This window comes from Plectropomus leopardus, chromosome 6, assembly GCF_026936395.1.
Source record: "Plectropomus leopardus strain MGB_pleo_1.0 chromosome 6, ASM2693639v1, whole genome shotgun sequence".
Classification (NCBI taxonomy): Eukaryota; Metazoa; Chordata; class Actinopteri; order Perciformes; family Serranidae; genus Plectropomus; species Plectropomus leopardus.
Genome location: NC_142181.1, coordinates 1,669,243 through 1,696,722, shown reverse-complemented (window position 1 = coordinate 1,696,722; position 27,480 = coordinate 1,669,243). Strand labels below are relative to the sequence as shown.

General features: G+C 40.7%; 1 protein-coding gene and 1 long non-coding RNA gene across 3 annotated transcripts in view; one reads left to right on the top strand and one right to left on the bottom strand.

Annotated features, from left to right (window-relative positions):
- Positions 1 to 27,480, top strand: part of chp2 (calcineurin-like EF-hand protein 2) — a 53,709-nt gene that overhangs the window by 12,381 nt on the left and 13,848 nt on the right. The gene's annotated exons all lie outside the window — the stretch shown is intronic.
- LOC148189284 (uncharacterized) lies at positions 8,792 to 18,384 on the bottom strand. Its single transcript, XR_015776748.1, has 3 exons — positions 15,077 to 18,384; positions 14,315 to 14,878; positions 8,792 to 13,863 (listed from the first exon to the last, which is right to left on the bottom strand). It is a non-coding gene; the product is annotated as an uncharacterized LOC148189284 (long non-coding RNA).

The following is a 27,480-nucleotide window of genomic DNA, read 5'->3' as shown; positions in this document are numbered from 1 at the left end:
AATATGCAAAAACGCAAGATATAAAAAACAACAATAACAATAAAAACAGTGCAATACCAGTAAAAACAGTGCAACAGTGCAAACAGTGTTTATCTGTGTGAGGAGGAATTGAAGAGTCGTATGGCCTGTGGGACAAACGACTTCCTCAGCCTGTCAGTGGAGCAGGACAGGGACAGCAGCCTGTCACTGAAGACACTCCTCTGCCTGGTGATGATGCCGTGCAGAGGGTGCTGGGCATTGTCCATGATGCAGAGCAGTTTGCTGAGAGTCCTTCTCTCTGCCACTGATGTGATCAAGTCCAGCCAATTTGCCCAGTTTTTTAAAGGGTTGAAATACACTTAGTTTGTGTGAGAGGAGTGAAAAGCCTGTCCCATAGAGACGCCTGTTGAGTTTGATGATTTAAGCAGTTAATAGCTATTAATTGAAGTCTTACAGTAAGTTATGCACGATGTGAAATTAATCCTCATTTCAACTAACTTTTCCGCCATCCTGACTTTGGGGGTTAATTTAGGGTCAAGCTTAGCAGACGGTGCTGGATTAGTTTTATTGGCAGTTTAAATGTGAAGAAAATTGACAGACATTATCGAAAATAGATATTACTAAATTTTTATTGCAGCGAGCAGATCTTTGTGTTTATGATTTCCAGTACCAGCTGTGACAGCATAAAAACATGCTGATGATTTTTGGCAGCGCTCTTCTTCCTCTCTTTATCCCTTTGTCTTCTTTGTTTGTGTCCCTCTCCACATTTCTACTTTCTCTCCTGTACAGAAGACTTATTACATTTCTTCTCTCCGTATCAGCGACCTCTGACCTCACATCCTGTTTGTGCGTTGGATTATTATGAAACATAATGTGACAGGAAGAGCAAAGAGGGAGGGCGAAGGTCTCCTCGCAGACCTTTGGGCTGTTAAATGCAGACTCTTTTGAATCACATCCTCTGTAACACATTAAGAAAAGCCTGTTTTGCAGCTCAGTTTGGGGAGACTGTTTCTGCTGGGTAACATCTGCTGTGTGGGAGGTGATCAAATGATCAGTATGATAAAGCTGTCCACATAGCAAAGTCTGGGATGGAGATGTTTTGGAATAAAAGTCGGGAAAAGAGATGAGTAATGAGATTACTTCTATTATTTAGTGAACACGTCACAACACTGTATATGAGATTAATGGGGGACTTAAAATAGATTAAAATAAAAGTCCGGTCGGTAATTTAGGAGAACATGTGTGAGCCAGATGTCAGACTGCTTTGAATTTTTTCATGCTTACTTCTGACATCAAAATACTGTTGAAGCAATAATCAGTTCAATCTACAGTGGCTCTGACCCCCATTACAATGTTACTCACTTAATGCCAAAAAAGTAGGTTGCCATTTGGCTCCATGAGAGTGAAACAGGAAGAAAAAATAAACATTGTCTTTATTTATTGGTTTATTGAACTTAGTTCTGATATTTACTGCACCACACTCTCGGACCGCAGGGTGTACTGTTGGCACAAACAGAGCAGCAGAACGCCAAACGCAATGAAAGTGAAACTGAACCGTTCATTCTCATCCACCTGTCTCATCTGATCAGCTCTGAACCAATCAATAGATCAATTATCTACCATGTGAGTGACAAACTGCTGCTGAGGAAAGAAAAGAATTAATGGAGAGCTCCGCGTGGTGTTCACAGACCACAGTCAGTGCGTTTACCTGTGCTTAAAAGAAAACGGTGGTGTTTTTAACCCCTTTTTTATCAACAGTTTGTAGAAAAGGTTCTAAATTCTGTCTCATGAATAAAACTTAAAATGTGCATAAGTATGAAAAAAATATGCTTTCATCAAACACGCACACGCTGGTCACACGCACGTCAGTGTGAAATTAGTTGTTCCACTTGTTCTGAACCACAATGCTTTTGCACGTTCAGAGTAAATTCACTTCGTTTTATTATTTGCTGCAGGGAGCGATTAATGTTGCAGCAAGCGTAAAAACACACAAACAACAAACAAACAACCCGACACAGAATGATTTAGGCTGACCTGCACCCGGGAGCAGATTCACCCTCAGCGACTTTTTGGCACATCTTATGCGCGTTTCATATGATATATAGAAATGTTAAAAAAAGTAATTTTGACTATTTTCCACCTGATGACATCATTTTTTTTTAACCATATTTGGCATACGTATACATGCTATTTCCACTAGGTGACCTGTCACAGTCAATTTTGCTGCTAATCACTGACAGATCCCAGACTGTCATCATTTAAAAAAACTAAACTAAATAAAATCTATTTAATCATTTATCTAATAATCATTGAGGCAATTTATACTCAGTGTTCACGATAAAGTCATCTTACACATCAGTCGTGGAACAAGACGCTGCATATCGAGTATGTCGTCTCGACTTTGGAGCACGAGCTCGCTCTCGTCCTGAGTGCGGTCGGTTTTGTGCTGAATCTCCACATTCAGCCGGCTTTCCAGCTCCAGCTGTTTGTTTGTTTTGGTGGCGTGCATTGTGCAGACGCCCCGTCGGCCACGTGGACGGACGCAAAGTGTTATTATATGATGTAAACGAAATAAACGATATAGCATAGGATGAAACAATATGTTTTTTTTATTGTTGATGACGAATATATCGTCAGTTGACCGAGATTCAGCGGGCCAGACGGACAAACAACATACAGTAGCAACAAATTCATCTTAAACAAACAACTAGCAGCAACGGCTATCGTCGACTACAAACTGCAATAAAATCAGTAAAAGGATGAAACTGATAAAATAAACAAATTTGCAACCAGTGAAGAAATGCACAACACAACAGACGAAAAGAAATAATATGGATAAATAACGATGATGTCTGTGAAGTAACCAAAGCAGCAGCACACTGGAAATGATTTACAGACACGTACCTATCTAAATTTAATACCTCTTCTAACTTTATTTGATGCAAAAAAAAGCACAAAAAGCTAATTCAGCGAGCTCAGTACTGATCTGAGGAGTTTCTGGGGATAAAAGTTCCTGTGTGATGAGAGGAGGATTTCAGTTTTGAAAGAGAGGATGTACATATTTCATCACACCGTGCAGCCCCGCTTCAGACCCACAACAAAGTCCAGCAGATATGAAGCAACTCGGTGACACGTCTGTTTCAAATTAGACACAAGTACGTATTGTTTTTTAATTAAAAGGAAAAGGGGACAGCTGTCAGCATCTGTCAGCATCTGTCAGCATCTGTCAGCATCTGCTGATGTTAAACTTGCAGAATGTGCTCTGTGTAATGCTTTTTATTCCTTTTTTCACTAATCTGCCACTATGTGTAAGCATGATCCGAGCTGTGCTTATATTCACACACATTCCTTTTGGATAAATATGTTGCGTAGGAATTTTCTTACTCACTCATTACACACACACACACACACACACACACACACACACACACACACACACATCTGTGCATTGATAAATGAGGGCCCAGGACTTAATTTTTCCATGTTTCTGTGTGGAGGTGACTAATAGATGCAACAGTTATTGAAACTGGTCCGTTATTGGGAAAGAGGGCTGCAGCCACAGCTGTGAGGCGCACTGTGATGTAATCCTGGATGTAAATTGCATCATCAGTTAACATCCGCTAAAAGTGTTTTTTTAAGATTGTTGTTTTAAGGTTAGGAAGGATCAGAATGTTTTTTCTGTACTTTTCGCTGATCTGTTTGTTTGCGTGTGTGAATCTCGGTCTGAAATCTCACAGACTTCACACTGTCAAAATCAGTGAGATATATATTCATCTACGGTTTAAAATCGTTTTGGCATCGAATGCATTAAAATTTGATCTAAAAGTTGCGTCAGCGCTTGGCTTAAAAGTTTTGGCTTTCATGTGTTTTACACTTACGTGTGTGCTTAGCTGCACCTTGTAATGATGTTTTCAAACTCAAAGCGGGATTTCCTGGACCGACGTGTCGGTCGGGTCGGCAGTTCAGAATAATCTGGAAATGTTAAAACGACGTCTGCAGTCGCTGCTCGTCTCTGCTGCACGCCACATTAGCTGCTACTAAAATAACAAATGTAGCGCACAACTGTCAGCCACCGAGGTGCATTGTAGGTAACGTAGGATTTTGATAAAGACGAACTCAAGAAGATATCTTTATTCTGCTGCAGCCGGCTGCAGATTAAATAGTTTTGTTGGATTCCTTTTTGAATCTTTATATAAACAGATGGTATCATAATCACCTCTAGTTTCACTTCTTCCAGTGTTTCCCCGAAACAGTCCTCCCTTTTCACAGGAGACTCTGTTATCAGCTGAATCACTTTAGTGCCAACTTTACAAAGAGCTCATACTTTTCTGTATTTCCTCTCTGTAGTTTACAGCTGACACCACCAAAACTTTTTCTGCTAACCTGAAGTGTACACTGTGACTGGGTGACTGTGAAAGTGCAGATGGAGGTGGAGGTGCAGATGGAGGTGGAGGTGCAGATAAGGGTTGAGGTGCAGATGGAGGTGCAGATGAGGACGGAGGTGCAGATAAGGGTGGAGGTGCAGATGAGGGCGGAGGTGCAGATAAGGGTGGAGGTGCAGATGGAGGTAGAGGTGCAGATGAGGGTGGAGGTGCAGATGGAGGTAGAGGTGCAGATGAGGGTGGAGGTGCAGATGGAGGTGCAGATGGAGGTAGAGGTGCAGATGAGGGTGGAGGTGCAGATGAGGGTGGAGGTGCAGATGGAGGTAGAGGTGCAGATGGAGGTAGAGGTGCAGATGAGGGTGGAGGTGCAGATGGAGGTGCAGATGGAGGTGCAGATGGAGGTAGAGGTGCAGATGGAGGTGCAGATGGAGGTGCAGGTGATGATGTTTTGACTGCCGCTCCGACACACTGAGATTTGACTTGTGTTTCGTGCAGATACAAACCTCACAGATTTACAGCCGGCTGATGTCTTTACCATGTGTTCTTCCTGTTATGACTGTCCACACACACACACACACACACACACACACACACACACACACACACACACACACACACACACACTGTAGATACGGCTGTGGTTACGGCTGCACAGATCAGATGATAATCTGATCTGTGCAGCGTTTTCTGCTGCCGAGTTCGGCTGCCGATCTCTTCTCTGAGGAAACTAAAATCATGTGTGACACCACAGTCATCAGTGCTTTGACTCTAGGGCTGCTCAGAGTCCTTTCCTGATTTGCTCGGGTTTCAGGCGATTTAGGAAAATTTGTCCAAATCCAGTCTGCTATGAAATGTTGCTGTAGCCAGAAAAAAACCCCAAAAACCCGCTGGTGGACAGGACTTGAACGTCTGCCCTTTGCCGAGTTTCATATCTGCAGCAGAACTTGTCTTTGCAGTCGGTTGTTATCGGTTATGAACGTATTCGTGAAACAGTCCCATAAAATCCTCGTATTATTCGTGATCCTGCGGCTCGTCTTTGTTCCTGGAAGGTGTTTGAGATACTCGACTGTGTGAGAGCGCGTTAGATAAATGTCAGCGTGAGTGTTTTACAGCCACACAGGAGGAGGTGATGATTGGACATGGTCACGCTGCTCAGCGCCGCAGCTTCCTCTGCAGGAAGAGTCCCGTAATGTGACTCACCTGCTCACCTGTCCGTCAAACCGCACTCATAAAAACCTGCTGAGACGACATCAGCTCAGGTCCCGCCTCAACAGTCACGGGTCGTTTACCGCTGAAATCAGCGCCGACATGAAAACGAGGTGTGAGATCCAGCTGAGTTAACCCTTTAGAACCTGGCACAAGCTGAGGAAATTAGCTTGATTTTTTTCTGAAAAAGGCAATGAGCAAGAAATGTCCTGCAGCCTAAAAAAAAATGAGTCAAAGATGACCAGAAATTTACATGAAAATTAGCTGCAGGGACCTTCTTAAAATTTAAACCAAAAATAAGGAAAAATGTCCAGAAAACTATATTCATAATTCTTATAATTATATATTTAAAATTATGAGAACGAAAATATATTTATACATATTTATTTCATATTATTTTTTATCACTTTCTTGAGGTAATTTCCTCATTTAATTATGTATTCATTCATTTTCTTCTTTGATTTATTTATTTTTTGTGGTAATTTTCAAGCAGTTTCACTAATTTCATTTTTCTTTCTTATTTAATCTTGTATTTTTTGGGGGGAAACATGCTGATTTGGTCAGATTTCTAAGGGTTAAACACAGTGTGAACATGAGATTACAGTGTTTCCTCTAGGATTTTTTTCAGCAGCGGGGGCAGGCTCTCCGGGGAGCCGTGGCGGCGTAAACAAATGACGCTTTTTAAAGGCTGAATGTAAAAATAAAAAATAATAACAAAAATTCAACAATAAAATAATAAAAACAATAAATAATAATTTCTTGATGTGGCTGTAATCAGTGGCAAAGTTTGCACCCGGGCTCAGAACAATGGATTTTTCTTGGTTTTTTGTAGAGCAGCTCTGAGGCTCTGTTGTACGGAAATTCCCCAAGAGGCCCGCTGATGCTCAGCAGCATACAGGCTGCAGGGTGATCCCCCTGCAGCCTGTTTCTCAAGTCAGGCTTCACCTACAAATAGAAACAATCATTTTTTATTTTTTTTTATTTATTTTTTTCAACCCATTTAGGGTCCCAGCCTGATAGCCTGTTTCCCTTTATGTTTTTCTCCTCTCCTCTCATCTCTCTCTCCTGCACCATCACTTTGCTCTCCTGCTCCCTCACTCGGCACTCCCCCTCCTGTACTCTGCTCTCCTTCACTTTGTTGCACTGCTCCTCCCTGTCTGTTACTTGTCTTATACGATTACATAAAACATTAACGTTAGATAATTTACACTCACGTCACATTTGATTACAAGTGTGAACATAATTTTTTACCTAACCATCATAATTTGAGTCAGTAAAAAGGCTAGTGATACCTGACTAGCGCCATCCTCATCAGGTGTCTTTCTCTTCTTTGAAAAATATTTGAACAAGCTCATCTGAAAATGCAGTCAGCAGTTACATTATGGCGTGTATATCGCTTAATGCTATCAATTAGTTTACTCACGTTAGCGACACTGAGTTGAGTTGGCACCGGGCCCAATTAACTTAAGCTACGTAACCTTAGCTGGCCATCAATATTTTGCGAATGTTTATTTAACTAATAAAATCTATTATAAGTTTTCTTAAGCTAATAAGTCTACCTTTTCTCCGGTAAGTTGCATGCTATTTTCAAGCCGACACTCCTCTGACTCTACGACCTGATGCCTGGATGCGAGCAGCTCATTAACGTCGGCACCAGTTAGTTGTGTTGGGGGGTGGGAGGGGGCGGTGGTATCTACCCCAAAGAGTAGATACGGAGCAAGATAGTTATCTGCCTCAGCACTCGCGACACCCAACGCAGTGCAGGACTGTGCTGTGATGCGGCGGTGGTGTATTTGCAATTTAAAAAAAAAAAACAACCAAAAAAAAACGACATTTGAAGGAGCGGCGGGTAGGATTTAGGAGTGGCGGCCCGCCACTCCTAAATCCTAATGAGTGTAGAGGAAACACTGGATTATGCTGCCTTCATGTTCTCCTGGGAAATATCGGATTTATGAGTTACGAGCGCATGAATGGCTCTCCAAAGTGGTAATTACGAGTAGGAAATTGGGAAAAACTGTGACATTTGCATGACGCTCCAGGGCAGCAGAGACGGCTGAAACCATGGAAACCGTGTCAACAATCGATTGTAAAAAATTAGATATTTTGTTATTTTGTTCCTAGTAGCATTTCATATCATTTACTTTTAGATGGTTACATAGTTTTAATCACTTATAATGTGTAAAATGGTATTAATGTTAACTGCTGTCCATGCAGTGACCTAGATTAAATATAAAAATATATGAAAATATTAAAAAAATGCTGATGTTGCTTATGGCAAGTGCCGCCACTGATGTTTTGGCACTCGCCGTAACGACTGATTCTGCTGTCTCTCTTTTGGGAGGACAGTTTTATTTTTCATAATATGTGTTCATGTAGGCAGCATCGTCACTTCTTGCTTTAATTACACCACATTACATCAGTTTAACTTGCAACTGCATAAAACTTTGTGGTGTCAGAGAAAAGGCTGCGTCGTTACAGAAATGTTTAAAGGAGTTCTTATTTTTCAGAGAGTTAATATTTAAAGTTTCCTCTTGGTGGTTTGTATCAAGGTAACGCCAAGAAATGAAGATCAAAACTTAATTGTCCACAAATGTGTAAATTTACCCTCAGTTTCACCATAAAACACGCAAAAGACACAAAATACATAAAAGACATACCCTAGAACATAAAATATAAACATAAAAAACGACAGCAACACACTGAGAGACATGTAAACAAAGTCATTTAACCCTTTGAGACCTGGATCAGCATCCCTTTTCTTGAGCGGCCTTTCACAAGTATTTAAACTTTATTGGTGAGATTTTTTCCTCCAAACAATCGCAAAAAAAGGCAATGAGCGACTTTGTGAGAAATGATCCATGAATTGCAAAAAAAGCGTAATTTTTGTTTTAGTAATATATAATATATATTTAAATATATATATTTTTTAGAAAAAAGGGGACACGGCTTGTACATGTATCATAATTATATATTTAAATTATGTTACAGGATTCTTAATTTTAAGCACTTTTTAAAAGGTTTATAATTGATTAATTTATTACTCATTTTCAGGTGGTTTTTCTTGTATGTTTTTAGTCATTTCTTGCTCATTTTTGGGTTGTTTTTTAATTTCTCCTGCTGTTGCTCATTGTCTTCTTACATTTCTAAAAGAAATCAAGCCAATTTTCTTCAGGTTCCAAAGGGTTAAAGATGTAGAGATAAATACAGAGGAACAACTATTTCTCCCTTCTTTCCTCCTCTCTGCCGGGTTTCCTGTTGTTTCCTCGGAGTTCCTCCCTGTGTTCGCTCACGTGTGTGTGTGTGTGTGTGTGTGTGTGTGTGTGTGTGTGTGTGTGTGTTCGTTCGTTCGTGTGTGTTGCTGGTAGTTAAGCGTATAAACCCTCAGCTCAGGTCACTCAGTGCAGATATAAACACTCCTAATGGTCGTGTTTCTATAAAAAGCTGCTCCAAGGAAGAAATCCATTTCCTGTCGGCCCGTATCCTCTTCCTGTTGGTGAGGGGTCACGTCCTGTCGTCTCAGAGGGCGGCCGACCTGCACCCTGTAGACACGCTGCTGTCGCTGCAGTCAGATCACAGTTTGATCAGGAGGCGATGCAAACTCACTAACACCAGGTGGACTCGATGTCTAACACCGAAACTGGTATTTATAAAAGAATAGAGGCGGCGGGTCATCGAGGCGAAGCTCCGCCAAAAACAAACTGCGGTTTTTAAAGTCGGCATTTGGATGGATGGTGAAAAAACTGCAGACCAACAGAAGTGGATATATTCTACAGAGTTTTTGGAAATTTATTTATTTATTTATTTATTTAAAAGGGTGCATTTTTTGAATTAGCACCAGAGTCTTGTGTCCTGTCGGCTCTGAACAAGTGTGTCACACTGCCCATCCAGTGACACAGCTTGACCCAGGATGTTTGGAGTTAACCATGTCTCTGTGAAGATGTTCGCAGAGCTGTCTCTGATTTTAAGTCAGCCTCAATTGCAACTTTTTTAGCGGCCGTTAGCCAGAAGAAGGCTTGGTAGAGTGTAATAGGGAGTGAGAGAAACTGAGGACAGAAAAAAACAACATGATTTATACAGAGGACAAAGTGCATTTGAAGTGACAATGTAAGCTGTGTGGTATAAAGTGTAAAGTGCTTTATCTGTGTGCAGAGAGTACAACGTGTTGGTTTTGCACACAGCAGTAACTTGAGAGATGTTTCCTCGTCCCTGCAGCTTTGGACGGTTCGAGTCGCTTGAGGAAAGAAAAGTTAAAAAAAAACCCTGTATATTACTCTATATGCATGTGTTTTGTACAACAGTTCAAGAATGATTACAGTTCGGATTATCATTCAGCCGTAGTTTGAGATGGGTTGTAAAAGTGGAGTAAGTGGGGCATTCCCTTATATCAGCGGGAGGCTATTCCAAATTTTAGAACCATTTTTCCAAATGAGGTGTGTCTGTGGGGAACCTCACGGTCCCCTCTGGTCGTGGGCCTTGTGGTGGTGCCACTGACTATCCTTTGTTTCATGAGTTCCCTCAAAGTTGAGGATGCAAGCAAAAATTTAAACATTGAACATGCAAATTTAAACTCTGTAAAGCTCTCAAAACTTAAAAGATTCTGTTTTTTAAGGATGTTGCAGTGATGATAAGAGGAAGGCTGATTCTGTTGGTTTGAGTGTTGTTGCACCTGTGAGAGACCAGCTTCTGAAACATTTCTGTTTGTGGTTCACAAACCAGGTATGTCGAGCTAAAGCATATTTTCCAGCCCTAAACATGTCTTTTTGTGTTAAAAAACATAAAATCAAACATGTCAAACCTTCAAAGTATCTGCATATGGAACGTAAAGATATTGTTGGCGTTTGCAGAAACGTACAGTTGAAACATCTATCCTGGTGATTGGGGTTAGAATAGCGCAGGAAAACAACAACGTGCAAAACAAAAGCCTTTAATCAGCTGTTTGCCTGTTAATATTTCTTAAGAAGTGTAATTATTTAAGTCGGTCTTTTGAAGAAAAACAGTGTTGTTGAAGGACTTTGGAGACGGGATGAGATCAGGGCTGCTCTTTGTATTCTGGGTAGGTCTAAAGACCGGAGGAGGAGACGAAGTATTCAAGCAAACAGCTCGTTAAAGGCATCTGTGGGAGCGAAAATCAGGCTGGTGCACATGCACACAATTACACAATGACTGAGGTCAAAGAAAAACTGCACGTATGCACGTCTTTATGAGTCTAGGTGGATAGAGGGATGAGTGTGTTAAGAATGTTTTAACAATCATTCAGAAAATCCCAAAAATCTAGATCCTTAAAAGGCCAGTCTGTCTGAATATTGATCTTTAGCAGTTGAAATAAATGCTTTCCCATTTCAGCGTTTGCATTGTTAGAAACAACACGTAATGAATGACACGTTTCGCCATGAATGACACATTTCGTGCGCTGCAGCGTGAGCCTTCATCAGCAGCAGGCGCGTTGCGTCAGTCTAATAATCCGAGTGTCAGTGCTGCTGTTTCTGAGAGTCTGGATGTGACCCAGATAAACCTGCGCCGTGTTCAGACGCTGCGTGTCTCATCACGCCTCGGCTGCTCTCAGCTATGTGGCCCCGCCGGCCTCCACCTGAGCCCTGCTGCAGTCACAGACCTGATGCCCAAACACACGGCGATCAGGGGCGACATGCAGACCTGCAGCCCGGTTTCCTCGTGCTCCGCTTTGTTTCCAGGAATCAGCTTTTAACCCTTGTATTGTCTGAACTTGTCCTAAGGGTCAAAAATGACCTGCCCTCACTAAACCCCTAAAATAAAACAGCTTTATTGAATTTGGAGGTTTTCCCTCTTGACAGTGCAGAAAGACTGCTTTAAATCAGTGAAATCTACTGATTAGTGTTACAATAATAATACAGGTTCATTATTATTATTGATAAAGGTACAGGACTGACAACAGCCGGCGGTCAGCAGGCAGAGAGAGAGCGTGGGGAATAACAGCATGGTTTTTTTAACATTTCTAACTTTGTGAGTTAAGGATTTATTTAACCAAACCAGAGCTCTTGGTTGTTGGATCAGTGGATTTATTAAGTGAGTACAAGCAAAGAGTAACCGAGACGGTCTGGATGAGTTTTTGTTTTGTTTCTGTCCAGTTTGGGCAGAGTATGTTTTACAATGAGTCATTGTGTTGATTAAGTTGAATTCAAAAGAGTTGCATTTCTCTAATAAGGAAAATATCTTTGAGAATATCACTTCTCATCACGTTTTTTGTGGGTTTCTGTGGTGTATTTGTTAGTCTAAAAGGTGAAAGAAAGGAGTGCATTTGCTGTCCGGGTGGGGGTACCCTGGTAATTTTAGGAAGATATGAAATGTTACCTCCCACCTAAGCCTCGTCAAACGTCATCAGATATACTCGACCAGTGGTAGTCTACACAGTTTGCATGGGCGGGTTGGTGATGCCTGTTCTACAGTTTATTTGTCATATTCAATGTCTGACAGAAAATACATATTTAAACCAAATTAACCTTATGATTAGGAATGCACAATAATTATCAGATCGATAATTATCGCCCGATAATTGGACTTATGATGTCATACCAGTAGTTTGAATAATAACATTGGCTGGTTGGCTGATAAATAGAACTGATAATAATTAGCATAAATTGCTTTTATTTCGCCCGTGTTGCCATGGTTTCACTTTGCCGTTACTACACACACTGCATTACGCTGCGTCAAACTGCTGCTGTTAGATCAGTCCACAACATGTCATCAGTCAGCAGCAGGGTTTAACCCATTATTTCTTTATCTTTTTTAACTCTTTCCTCACCAGTGACCAGATTTTACGTCAGTCGGTGTTTTCGCTGTAGTGTAGGGGACACTGTTACGGATGTTATGCAATAAAACATTTCCACGTCCACAAACAAACCAACAAGCTCCACTGTCATTGTCCAACGGTGTCTCCGCCGATGTCTCCGAATGTCCGCTCGCTCTCATTCTCTGCCGGTGTTTTAGCCAGTGTCTCAGCCGGTGTCTCTGAATGTCCTCTCGTTCTCATTCTCCGCCGATGTCTTCGCCGATGTCATCGTCGGTGTCTCTGAATGTCCGCTCCACTCTCATTCTCCGCTGGTGTCCCAAGTGGTGTCTCCGCCGATGTCTCTGAATGTCCGCTATGCACTCATTGTCCTTCAGGTGATCTCAGTCTCTTCTAGGACACCAAAATGTCTCAATCCGGTCCTGATTCTGTCATTTATTAGTGAGCTCGCTGCTCACAGTAACCGCTGAACACCGGAGTAAGAGGCCGCCGTCTCCCCCCTCCCTCCTTCTGCTCCGTGTGTGTGTGACGGGGACATGATGAGAGGACATGATGAGAGGACATGATGAGAGGACATGATGAGAGGACATGATGAGAGGACACGATGAGAGGACATGATGAGAGGACACGCTGGACGCGGTTTGAGTTCAGGTGTAGTGAGTTTCCAGCTCGATTCTGCTGGAAGAATAAACTGATGTCTGATGTTTGATGTAAATGTGCAGAGATCACAGCAGAGCTGTCACTTAGGGACGGTTCTGTAGCTGCTTCCTGACAGTTTGGGGAACGTTCCTCTCTGTAGATCCACAAGAACTCAAACACAACATTATCTTCAGCATTATTTTTCTACAGTTTAAGTTGACATAAGAAGATAAAAAAAACAAATATAAAAATGAAATTGATTTTGCTCTTGAAAATTGCTTTCTTTTACAAGAAAGCAATTTTCCAGCTTTTTGTCTATCCTCTGAAAAACAAACAAAAAGAAGATATCGGTTATTGGTATCTTATCAGCCGATATCGATCATCATGATTATTTCCCGAAATACGACTTAAGTAAGAGTTCTCCTGTGTAATCAGCTGTCAGCGAGTTGTGATTTGATAAACTTTTTTTTAAACTGAGCTAAAATAACTTCTGCTTGTAAGAAAATCCTCTGCTGTGAGGAGACGTGGTGTAGCTGCGGTGTGTGTGTGTGTGTGTGTGTGTGTGAGGAACTGAGTTCATACACTCTGACATGTGTTTGACCTGCGGCTGCTCCCCTCCTGCTGGCCGACTGTGCAGCTTCCTCCGTGGTGCTCGGTGTCTTTATTGTCACCCTGTGATCCAAAGTGACAACTCCATCACTGTCGATGATCCTCCACCAGAGCTGAGTCCAGGGGACAACTTCCCCAAATCCCCAAATTTAACTAGTGGGACAGCAGGGAGGTGAATACTTCTGTCTCCTCGTATTTCACCGTTGGACCAGACTGTTTTCTTTCCCTTTACATCCGAGGAACGGTCAGCAGCTGGACAGCTGCGTCTGAAATCTGGACGATTATCTGTGGATTAAAAATGTTTACATTTATTGACAGTTTTTGTTGCCGGTTACAACACCACAAGTGTTTCCCCTAAAAACAGATGATGACACTTAAGTTTTTCTGAGAAAACGTTCTTCCCTGTTCTTGGGAAAAAATGTCAGGTCACTTCTCAGTTCCCCCCTTTTCCTCCTGGCTGATGGGTTTGATTATTCACTGCTGGCTGTGATCCCTGCGTGGAGTTTTCAGGTGTTTTCACATTTAGTCCTCTTTAAAGAACCAAAGTCAGTCCTCTTAGAGTGGACCAAAGTTTTGGCGACTCTAATGAGGCTCGGGACCACATTGCTGGGAACCAGTGGACTAAAGTGTGCACGGGCAATAGATATGTATGTGTAATTACATTGAGGGAGAGAGGTGGTAAATCACAAGGCAGAAGGTAAATTTATTAGTCAATTTTTAAACAAAATGAAATTACATTTGTCATTGATCCTGCTGCATCTTTGGGGTTGAAGGATGAGATGATTAAAATCAGCAGCAACTAAATTTCCATCCGGGTGTTTGTTGCTGTTGATGGCATCAGTCAGTTCCTGCAGTGCATTTCTTGAATCTGAGTCTTGTGTCCTGTTGGCTCTGAACAAGGTTAGCCCATCCAGTGCAGCAGCTTGATCTGGGATGTTAGGGGTTAACCATGTCTCTGTGAAGATGTGTGCATCTCTGATTCGTTGTTGATTGATCCTCAATCACATCTCATCCACGTTATTCTCCTGTGAGCGGACATTAGCCAGAAGACGGCTTGGTAGAGGAACAGCTCTCGGTCCAAGGCGGGTCAGCCTCGCCCTGATGCCGGCTCTCCTCCCTCTCTTCATCTTTTAGTTTCGTTTCTCCCCTCTGGTCTGACTGGCCGCTCGATGTATGTCGTTGGTGAGGATCCTCTCGTGGTTTGCTGCATTCAGTCCAAACTTCACACAGCTTTTCCTGACGTTGACAAGAGCTTCTCTATCGTAGAAAAGTCGTGCTTCAGCAGAGGGAGCATTGGTGCCTAAAACAGAAAAATATAGCAAAACAGTAGCAAGGATTTGAGGAGCTTCTGGCTGCTGCATCTACATGCACCGCCGTAATCGTAGGTCTTTTATAAATCCTGTTATAAAGTACATTTGACATCGATCTTTTTGCACTCCAGTGGGCTTATGAAGCCTCTCGCTTTCATATAAACTGAAAATTGGAGGAATATTCTCACCTTTCTGTTGCAGTTTGATGTGTTCTTCATTACATTTTCAGTATCTTCTGTCGATCAACCTCCACCTCGAACACCTCCTTACAGGCGGTACGAGCCGACATGTTTCCATCTGTTTGATTTTTTTGAGCGTCTCAGTGCAGTTTCTGGTGATGAGAGAGCGGCTGCAGGTTCGATTCCAGCCTCGGCCCTTTGCTGCATGTCAACACCTCTAAAAAAAAATTGAAATATTAGCCTACTGTGATTTGTGGCAATAATAAGTTAAATCTAAAAAGAAGAAATGAGACAAAGTTGAATTAACAACAATCACGGATTTCTGGAAGAAGGCAGTTTTTTATGTCCTATCATGTTTCAGTTTCCAGCTCGAAGAGTGAAGTGTTCCTGTTTTTAACGTCTTTAATCACGGTGATTGATGTTGTTTACTCAGTGGGAAGTTTGCTGTGGGTGTGACACATTAGATAAAGTGTGTATCACTTCATCAAACCACTTAACATAATTACGACACAACAGTCAGTCAGATAACGCGCTTTCACTTTCACTCTGTTGTTGAAGCCGGCGCTTCTGCATTCCTAGAAGCTCAAGTCAGTTTGTGACCTCGAATGCGACTCGTACGAGAAGGTCGTCTTTAGTGGAAGTCTGGTGAGTGAAAGTGCCGTTGTCTCAGTGAAGCGTGTTGGTGTCATGACTCAGGTATGAAGCTGGCAGCAACTTCATAACCGCAGCCTGACGGGCAGGTGAGAGGAGGAACCGACGGATGATTAACAGGAAATCTGTGAACTTTAACCAGAAAACTTTTCATAAAAGCCGACCAACCCTTTTAAACGTCGACTTCAGCTTTCATGTGCTGCGTTCAGATGCCTTTCACAAGCTGTTTAACCCTTTGAAAGTTCAACAAATTAGTCAGATTTTTCACAAAAACATGGGGGCAAATGAGGAAATGTCCCACAATTGCAAGAAATTAATGAGAGGTGACAAGAAAAATACCTGATTTATTTTAATTTAATATAATTTAATTTGATCAAAGTTCAGTTCAGTTAGTTTTTTTTATTTTATTTTATTTTATTTTTTATTCTATGGAGATAAAAAACTAAAAACTAAAACAGAAAATGTCTAAAAATATACTCATAATTTTTCAGGATTCTTTTTTTCAATGTTTAGCACTTTTTTGAATTGCTTCTTGTTTGTTCTTTTATCTTTTTTTTCTTGCATATTTTAAGGTATTTTTTTTTCTAATTTCTTGCTCATTTTTGGACCCTGGCTTATTAAATTGCTTAATGCCTTTTCCCCATGTTTTTGCAAGAAATCAAACTATAGTGCTTAGATTTTAACGTGCTAAACCAAACAGTACAGCTGAGATCTGCAGAAGTACGGGGGCATAAACGCGGTCACGTTTCTGAAAGTTTGCTCTGGTAAAATCTGTTTATATAAAAGCATCAGTCAGCAGTCAGCAGTTAGGGCCTGCGGGCTGTTTTTATTTCAGTTTTGTTATTACTGCAATCTGACTGCTAACTGGCGGTTTATCTAGTTTTGTAGTTGAAATCAGTCGAAGTGCAAGAAAAAAATCACATCTTTACTTTTATTCTATTTACAGCACAAAGGTGGTATTTAACCCTTTGAAACCTGAGAAAATTTGTATAATTTCTTTCAAAAACATGAGAAGAAGGCAATGAGCAACTTAACTTCTTTGACAGAAAAAAAAACACTTTGCTGCGGTTTCAAAGGGTCAAACAGTTTGTGAATGCAGCCCAAAAAAAAAAAAACTGGTGTTGATCCAGGTTTCAAAGGGTTAACTGCTTATGTGCTGCCAACAAATCAAAGACTAATATGCACATTTGTTAACATATCTGCATGCGGCGCTGGAATAACCCCGGGATGCTGGACAGCGTGTGCCGTATGTTTACCGATGCTCTTCTGGATGACCGGAAACATCTGAATAATCGGATCTCTCATGACGAGAAGATTTTATGGGAAATTCAGGAAATTGCAACATGAAGTACACAAGCTGAAAGAAACAGGCTCATAAAATCGTTTACAACACTGCCACTCGAAGGACTTCCTGTAGTGTGTTTGAGACTGATGATAAAAACATGATAAATCAGATACAATTAACCCTTTAAAAACACAGGCTGTTGGATGGAGCTGTTTAAAAAGATCTAAAATATGAACGGTAGTAGAAAGAGCATTCATTCTTTTTGCAGAAGCTTCAGCATGTGAAAAGATTTATGTCATAATTCAATTATTGCCCGTTTTTATGGTCATTTCCCAGAGGTTTACCGCAACTTTGCAACGTATTTTTATTGTTGAAAAGTAAAAACAAGGGAGCCTGTGAAAAGAGTGTTACGTTAGAATTAATCAATATTATATATACACACACACACATATATATATATGTGTGTGTGTGTATATGTCAGAAACCCATGTAGCCCCTCCCCTGCCTCCTTATGACATAACCAAAATTGAGAACATTAAAACATTAAAGCGCAATAATAGTAGTAGCATACGTAAAAAAAACTTTTGAGGGTGCTAGTTTAAAAATATAATTTCATAAATAAGTTAATAAAATGTGGAAAAGAGAATTAACTTCATTTAGACGGATAAAAAATACAATTAAAAGATATAACCATATATGCATAAGCAGATAAGACACTAATAAAAGAAAAAATCTCACATAAAACAGGTTGAATGCCAATAAAAGGACAAACTCTTGGATTTAAAACAGGTAAAGAACAACGTGTACGGCAGTGCCAAAAATCATTACATCCCAGAACTCAAACAGGACCAATATAACATGCAAAGATAAAATATTAAAATTATTATAATACATTTCATTTATCAAGTTCACTTTACAAAAAACAGCACCGTCAAATAGTCCTTTTAGGAGAAGGCTTGTTTGTAAAAGTGTAATCTGACTCGGGATTATGTCGGACGCTTTTTTTTTTCTTTTTTTTTTTTTCTCCATATAAAGTCTTAAAGTTTGAGCAGGTTCAGCGTTCAGTGTGACAGAGACATTCATGCAGTAAACAAGCAAATTCGTGACTTAGCTTAGCTTGTTAGTCATCTTCCTCCGTCGTCTCTCTGATCCGTGTTTACTTTGGCGCCCAGATGACATCACAGACGGAGTTTACCGAACTCTCTGCACACGCTCAGCGTGGTATCCACCTGATCGTCTGACGGGGGCTTTCAGACACGCTGCATGTTTGGTGCAGGTGGTGTGTGTGTGTGTGTGTGTGTGTGTTTGTGTTTGTGTTTGTGTGTGCTGATTTTTCTCGCCTCTCGGTGGATTTTCCCAACAAACTCGAATGACAGGAAGTGACTGATACAAACTGAACAGTCAGATCTAAACAGTTCACCTCCACACACACACACACACACACACACACACACACACAGTGGCCCATTTCTTTATTTACGACAGCGGCGTGGATGTAAAACTTTAAACTCCACGGTGGGATAAACATCCTGCAGTCACCAGAAACAAACAGGAAGTGCTCATCATCAAGTCTTTGCTCACTATCTCCTCCTCCGTTAACCCTTTGAAACCTGGAGAAACATCACTTTTCATGCTGTATTTAAACATTTTGAACTCTGAGCAAACTGGTGTGATTTCTTTCAAAAACGTGAAAAAAAGGCAAGAAATTAGTAGATTTAGAGAATTATTTTTAAAAAGCTTTGGCAAAAATGTCCAGAGAGCTATGTTTATATTAGATATTTGAAATTCATTTAAAATTATTCTACAGAATTATTGTCGTTTTAAGCAATATTTTCTTTTTTTCTTTTTTTACTTTCCCGTGATTTTGTTTGTTCCTTTTTTTGGTATTTCAAAAAAGCGAGGGGGAAATGTCCAGGGAAAGAAGAAATAAACTAGGAAAAAAAAATTCAAATGAACACAATTACATATTTAAAATTATGTTGCATTATTGTGACTATTTTCCTAAAACACTTTTCCAGGTCTTGTATGCCTTGTTTGTTCGTTTTAATCTTTCTTTTTGTTTTGTTTTGTTTTATTTTGTTGAATCTTATTTTGTCTTGTCTTGCTAATTTCAGATAATATTCTTGCACATTTCTCTTTTTTTGCTCACTGCCTTCCTCCCGTGTTTTTGACAGAAATCAAGCTCAGGTTTTTAAGGGTTAAATATACTGTAGTGCTCTGTTTTTTTCTTGTGTTAGTCGAGCTTTATCTTGATGTTGTCATGAAATCTCCCCAATGATTTCTTGGTATTTTAGGGATAGTTATAAACTGAAAACACTTTTATCACCATGTTTTGATGCATGTGATCAATTCCAATCCTGTTTTTTTAGGAATTAACTTGACTTGATTTGTAACAGAAAATATGCCTGCAGACAAGCGTAACGTCGTCCAGATTGTCATGAGGAAACATTTTAACGTGCCCGCCAAGTCCTCAAATGTTTGTAATGATTGTTTCCGCAAAACATTCGTTGAAAATATATAAATGACTCCCACTAATATGCGATCAAAGCAGCTAAAACTTGATTTCCATATTTTATGTAAATCATATTTTATGAGTGTGGAGACGCATGGTTCATGTTTGGGAGAGATGGTTGAATACAGGAAGAGTCAACAGTGACTCAAAGCAAAACAGGATGTTGTTATGGCTTTAATTTATTAGGATCAAACGTTTAGTAACTGATTTTCTTCTGTTTTTGGCCACTACTTTTAAGGAAAAAACAAGCTGTGAACACAGATTTCACCTGTGAGATTTGAAGTTCATGTTTTTTTCCACTATTAGTAATCAGAGAGCAACATGATGATTCATCAGGAGTTGGTTTTTTTGTGACACCTGATGTATGTCAGTTTAATATTCCTTCTTTTAGCTCTGTTTTTGGTCTCCACCATCTCCTGTTACAGATAACTGTCCTTAGGTTTGTTTCCATTAACCCTCAAATTGCACAAATTGAAATGGAAACTTTTTTTTCTTTTTTTGCAAAAAATTTTTTATTCTCACATGAGATGGTATTTTAGGTGATTGTAAAATACATATTTGGTAAAACTGCAATGGAAACACTTTTTTAGGTCACATGATGCTATGTCTACATGCTTGTCAGTAGGAACTGGCTCCCTCATGATGCAGCAGGAGCTACAAGAGCTGTTACTGCATCACATTACTCTTAAAAACATTGTGGACTTTCAGCTCCCAAAAATCCCTCATACATGGCCGCTCCCACGTATGAGGGGCTCGCCTTTCCATTATTGCTCGTATAACACGATTGATGAACCATCATCAATCAACTTGTGCTGCATTAGTCGCCTTTCGCGAGAATTTTTAACATCTGAAACCAGAGAAAATTGGTTTGGTTTCTTGCAGGAAAAAAAAAACATAATTAGCAACTTGGCAAGAAAAATCATGCAAACTAAAAAAAAGAAAAAGACAAAAAAAAGTAAAATGTGACATTGAAATAAGTAAAATATTTACAATTCTCTTAATATACATTTCAAATTGTGTTACAGAAACGTCTTATTAATTTCTTGCTAATTTTTGGATCATTTCTTATTTAGTTGCTTGCTGCCCTCTAACATTTTTTAAAGAAACCAAGCTTATTTGCTTAGGTTTCAAAGCGTTAACAGTATTTGCAATTTGCAGTAGTTCTCCATGGTTTCAAAACGTGACTAAATAGTCTCAGTCTCAGCAAAGTAATATTTCAGCCAAAAAAAAAAAAAAGGAAAATAAAAAAAAAAGCTGCTGAGCATGTCCGATTTTCTCTGTATTTTCTGACTTTATTCTTTAAAAATCCTTTTGTGTTCATGTTTGATGTAAAATGTTTGCGTCTCCTCTTGTCCCTAAAAAGAGATGTGTCATTGAAACCTGATTTTTGTTTCACTTCAGTAGAAACAGTTCAGAGCAGATTGTTGACAAATGTACTTTATCTTAAACGGACATCAGCTTCCAAAAACACCACATGAATCATTCTTCACATTTCTTGGAACGAGTTCAATAAAACTCCAGAGATCCTCCAAAAACAGCAGAGGTGTCACTATGGAATTAAACTTGTCCACGTTTGTGACTGATGGAGTTTCCCTCGATATATCAGCTCCGTTCAGGCCGGTCACTGTTTCAGCCGGCAGCCGCTTTATCAGCCGGACTCCATCAGACCTCAGCAGACGCTGGCTGAAAACAACAGGAAACCAGCAGGAAGTTCCACGATAACAGGCTGCGCGCTCGTAGATTCCCGTTCACGATGCAGTTTTACAATCACTCAACAGAATCTGAGTAAATCAGATGATCTCCAACCTGTCAAACACAGATGAGCTGACAAGAAAGACTTCCTGTTAGATGAGAGTTTGCTCCAAACAAAAAGGTTTCAGCGAATGCCTCAGAAGCATCTGAAGTTTTCTGCGGAAGCCCTGTGCGGCCGTTCACTCACACATTTTATGTTATCCCGAGATAACGGGATGATTTTCGGGAGAAACCAAACTCTTTTCCCAAAATAATAATGACATCATTAATTTGAGATTTCTAGAGAACAAATAATTCGAGAGGCCTGAAATTACCGTCACAGATGACACATCACGCCGCGCTGACGGCTGGATGACCTGGACGCTAATGTAGATAAGGTGTTTATTTTGGGACAGAAAGCATGAAAGCTCATAACACTTTTTAAACAAATGAATGAGTGACGCTAATGTTTAGTTTAGTTGAGGTTTAGTTACATTTTTTTATATCGAGATCTCAAATTATTTATGCTTTATCTTCGGAAACCACTTTTTTTAATCTTGAGATCTCAAATTAATTAATTAATATTATTTTTGTCATTATTTAGAGAAAACGTTTTTTTTATCTTGAGATCTCAAATTGTGTCGTTATTTCGTGAAAACACAGTTTTGTTTTCTCAAGATCTCAAATTAATTATGTGATTATCTCAAGAAAAAACACATATTTTAAATCTTGAGATCTCGAGGAATGATCTCGGAGAGAAGGGAGGGAAAACAAAGAATCAACGTTTGGCCGCTTAGGCCTCTGTTTTCGCAGAAACGTACGAAGCCAACGTTTTGTGCTCGGCTGCTCCCTCGAGAGTCTCCTGAAGCATCGCTGCTGTTTGAGTTCGACCTATTTCCCTTCGCAGAGGAAGAACTTTGATTTGAACCAGATTAGTGGCTGTAGTGTCCTGAATTTCCTGCTCGAGGGGAAACCTGATCAGGAAATTCAAAATTAAGAGCAGAGACAGGCTGGGAGTCAGTCACTGCAGTTTAGGCCCTGTTCTCTGTCAGTGGTTGGATTTATGTGAGGTCAGAGCGAGAAACGAAGGTCCAGGTGACCGAACGGTCGCCGCTGATCCACGCTGAGATCTAAACTTCAGACTCCGAAGATTCACAAAGTGAAACGCAAATCTGGTGTCCCAGTTTGTAAATGACTCAAACCAGCAGCAAACTCAGTAAAACAAAAACAAAACATTTCCATAAAAGAGGTATCAATGTTAAAATTCTTAAATATCACAACTCGACAGTGAGTCGTATTCTCTCACTTTCATTACTACATAAAAAAAACAAAACCAAACCCAAAAAAAATAGGACAAGCCTTTGAGCTTGTGTTTGTTTGGATTGGACGTCAAATAAAGTTTTGTATTCAGTGTGAAAGATTAACATGATGTGAAAACGTGAACATTTACCTCCCATAATTTCCCCTTTTATCACAATGGACCTAAAAACATCCACGATTCCAGCTTTTACTTTTACAGATCGACCGGTTTGACTGCACAGGCACATAAACACAGAAGCAAACCTCGTGACGTTTCTGTGGCGACTGAAATGTGTCTGTGATGTTTTTGATTGGGAAGTATTAAAAACTTTAGACAAACTTCTCGTGCAGCTCAAATGGTGTTATGAGAGGATTTCTCCTTTTTTCTAACACAAAAAAAAAAATCCTTTTGTATTTGTATTTCTAATAAGTGAACATTTTACCTTGATTATGATTAATGAATGATTATTTTTGTTTTTTCTTTTTTCTGTGGTTTGTTTTTTGTCCTCATAGTTCACTGACACAGTGTCATGTGACCATGGTGTGTTGGAGTGTAATTTATTAATTTATTTGTGATTTATTATTATTGATTAAACTTTCCAGCATTATATAAAAATGAAAAGCTCCATCTGAAACAAACTTCAGGTAAATTGAAGCACATTGTGCTGATAATAGTCCAACCTCTCCTGACTGCAGGACTCTGACTTCAGCTTCTGTCAAACTTCTGTGCTATTAATCATTTTCCTCAGGAATTAAAAACTTTTGATTCGGCCTACTTCTCCTATAGCTGCCGACAGCCTGCCGACATTCACAGTTAGAGAAAGGCAGAAAATAAGCTCATGTGCTTGTGGCCCCGGGCCCCCAAAACATTACATCCGCCCCTGGTAATAATAATGAGAGCTCAGCGCGAGCGGCCGGATGAGACACGGAGCGATGCGTCCTGCTGTTTCTAAATAATTCATCCAAAGTCTGATTAAAGCTGAAACTAACACAAAGTCGTCTGTAGAGTCTAAAGAAGTCACTTTCCATCGTTGAATATTTGACTGTTTGTTGGTTCAGACACTTTGGTGCTGTGAGGAGAAGCTGCGCTCTGCTTGTCTGTCTCACTGCGCTGCTGTCGGACCGTCAGCCATTTGATCCGTGACAATGAAACACGGTGGAAGCACATACGTATGACTCAGTTGTCAAACACTCGGCTGTATTGTAGAGTCATAAGCGTTCACTTCATTACATGATTGTTAAACAGTTCTGCTGTCGTGGTGTTTTGGACTGACATTTTCGTCAGTGCTGTGAGAGCGTGAGACAGAGTCCGACAGAACGAGACACACGGCAGATGCACGGGAGTTGGCATCCCCGGCAAGGAAAGGATTAACAGAATTTTTAAATAACCGACATGGGCAAGATTACGTTGGTTAGCGGTTCTGAATGTCGGTTTCGATTATTTTTAGACTAATTGCCCAGCCCTGTTGGCTCCATCCACCGCCCCTCCTGCCCGCCCTATAAGTCACCCCACGTGCTTCCATCCTGTCGTGTTTCATGCTGCCGCGGCAAACATCGTCGGGCGTCCAGGTGGGTATAATAACACCTTGAATGGTTCTGTTTGGCCTCGTTCCCAGCTGATGCCATTCAGCAGACTACCACAAGGACACAAAAGGTGGTTTTTGCCGTCAGGATCTTGCACAAAAATCACTGCAAAAGCGGCGGTATTTGACGACTTAGGAATGACAACAGGCTGCAGCTGTCAGGAACGAACGCGGCCCCATATTGCTGTATCCAGCTCTCTTAATAAAACACTCTTGACTACATGTGGACGAGGCCAAAGCGTAACAGAAAAACTACAGGTCATGTATGTTTGTCTTTGCATCTTCATGTCGTAGGAGTACAGGAGGAGTCATGTAGTGGGAGTCATATCAGCTAGAAACTGACTGGTCTCAGAGGGCGATGAGTCAGTGGCTCGCCAACTTTGTTGCGCATTTAACTTTAAAGTGCTTACAGTAAATCAAACGCTTCAGATTAGAGCTAAAAACAGAAAATCAGAACCTGTTCAGGGATCAGCCTAACTGGAAACTCCCATAAGGAGCAGGAGGAAGAGGAAGAGGTGGCAGCGGAGGCCTCGGGGCTTTCAGCCGGGGAACTCAGAGCCAGATTAGAAATAAGATAGCTCCTTAGAGTGATGATTGTGTGCTTTCGTTTCACAATATCTGAGTCGAGCAACTGCGGAGAACTATGTCCCAAAATGCAGCCGAGGCACTGCGTGCATCCCGCAGGAAAGGATTATGTTGAGGAAGCTCGACTAGAAGCAGGAAGTTGGTATTGAGGCGGGTTAGTGAAGGTGGGAGTACATTTCAGACAAAGCATTATCACTGTCACTGTTATCGCGGAAATGTTACTTTCCTTTAACGTATTTCCTGACTCTTCCAGCTCTGAGCCAGCTGACACATCACATTAATGTCCGGCAGGAGACTCCTGTTTACTAACAAGACGAGCACGAATAAAAGTTACCTGGATTTCACCTGGTGTACAGGTGCGTCTGCCAGGTGCAGAGGTATGAATTCCCACCAAGAGTTTTCTGAAAGTGCAATGTTTCGATCATCTTTTGTCAAAAATATAACTCAAAGTGTGACAACAAAACACCTAGACCTGATGGTGGAGGGGTCTTTATATTCAAAGGTCTGAATCTCATTTCTGTCCGAGGCCAAAGGTCAGGAGCGATTGGTAATCGGTGATGAGTTTTTGCCCAGCCGCTCGGAGAGAGGTTTCAGTAGCTCTCTCCTGCTGTGTCAGAGATCTCAAAAACAACTTGTTTGTTGATTCATACAAAGATCTTGTTTTTTCATAAAGTCTTTGATCAGAGCTGGTCAGAGGGGTGTTCAGGGATGCCGGAGAAAATTCGGTTATCGCCCGTGCTTCTGGCTTGAATGTCCAGTACGGTTTCTTTCATTGTTTTGTTTTCGTTAATGAAGAAGTTTTCGCTGGAGGTTTTGAAGGTGGTTTTGAGGGAGTTGCCTGACTGTTGTAATTTTTTTGACGTACAAATGTGATTTTGTGCAAATTCCAAGCTGGAGCAGAGTGGCTTTATTTCCTTGTGTAGTGTAACCAGTAAATTGAGTTTTTGATTGAAGGATTGAAGCATACCGACCTCGATAACGGCAGTCGTCAGATGACTCAGTCAGGCTGGGGCGTACCGGGCATCTTATCCATTTTGTGCAGGCTGTAAAGATGGTCTGCGTTGTCTTCCGAGTCCGCTATTTCCTCCAGAGTGTGTCAGTTGCTTTCCGGTTTTTGGTACACAGGGGCGATGTATATCGTTGCGTTTTTTTTAGTGTCTTAATTAAACCCAAATTTTGTTTTTATTCCTTCAGGTCGCCGCCTTGTTCGAGCTCATCAGCTTGTGTGATGTGTCGTGATACTCAGTGTGCCATCAGATCGCTGTTGAGATTTTAACTGTCCAAGTTTTGTCGTCCTCACCTCTGTACTCTGAGGATATTGCTGTTAGAAATGTTTGCGCTTTGTGTCGTTTAACATTTCTACTCTTCGCAGCTCCAGCTTTGTCTGTGCAAATCAAACGCATGAGCTTCATGCTGGATTAGGCCAAAATGAGCACGTTTCTGTGTCCACTCGTCTTTGAAAACTTCTTGGTCAACCTTTAGTTTCTTGGCACATTTTGATAGTGACGTCCTCACCGCATTGGCGACATAATGTACTGTACGCTGACAGAAGACGCCAAAGTCTCACTCACTCATGCGAGCAACGACTTCTACATAATATACAAATGTAATGTATCTGTGGTTTACAGAAATTTAAAATGTCAACATTTACTTTAAACTGTTAAGTATACTTTAAAGATTTCAAGTTTAGATTATTTTTATTTTATTTTATTTTTTTAAAATATTGATTCAGGTACCATTTTTGCACTGGCGTCAGAAAATAAAAAAAAAAAACAATACCAAACCCGAAATAAAAGTGGTTGTTTTTTAGAGACCAGTGGTCCTTTTTTCCAACATGTTTGTGCCACTGAATGTGGGTGTTTTTGTTTAGCAGCCTGTCGCTGTATTTCATCGGCCATGTGCTGCCAAATGTGGTTGTTTTTTAGCGACTTGTGGCCACATTTACAGTAGTCTTTGTGCCACTGAGTTTAGATCGTTTTTTGCAGCCTGTTGCTGGATTTCCACGCAGCATTTGTGGCACCGACTGTGAGAGTTTATCAGCAGCTGGAGGCCGTGTTTCCACTGGCATTTGTGCATTTAAGCCAAAACATGATCTTTCCTAACCAGTACAGAGTGTTTCTTCTTTATCTGCTACATAATGACACAAAAATGTAATGTATCCATCTTTGCAGAAACGTACAATGCCGCCATTTTTCCTGGTGATTGGGTTAGTCTGACTGCAACTTGATGGGTATCAGCAGACAGCTGAAAAACGCTGCGTGTCTGAGTGAAACAGTGGAGGGATCTGACCTGAGCTGACCGAGGCCGCACTGAACCGAGTCTGAGGGATTTCCACAGCGCCTGACATCACTGACTGATTGTTCTTCAGCTGCAGGAAGTGGCTGCATTGATTGATTTATGTTAACAACAAATAGCAACAATGAAGTCTGTGACTCATAATCCGCCCGTTTACTTTCGCTATTGTCACATCGACAGGTATTCCCCGCGTCACCTGTACGCACACATACAAACAAACGCACACGCCTGTCGATTACACAACAGTGTTTCTGGTAAATGCATTGTTTAACTACAGACTTTTATCATGAACTGTGTAATGTTTTACTTTAACAGTTTAGTTTCAGAATTACAAATGTGGCCCAAATCTATGCCACTGCCAAAAAAGGTCATGCATTCCTGCAGCCTTTCACACTCTGGATTATTGTTCAATGGCCCTCTTTAAAATCTTGCAAAATGAAACATCACCGTGATAACAGAGAGCAGCTGAACA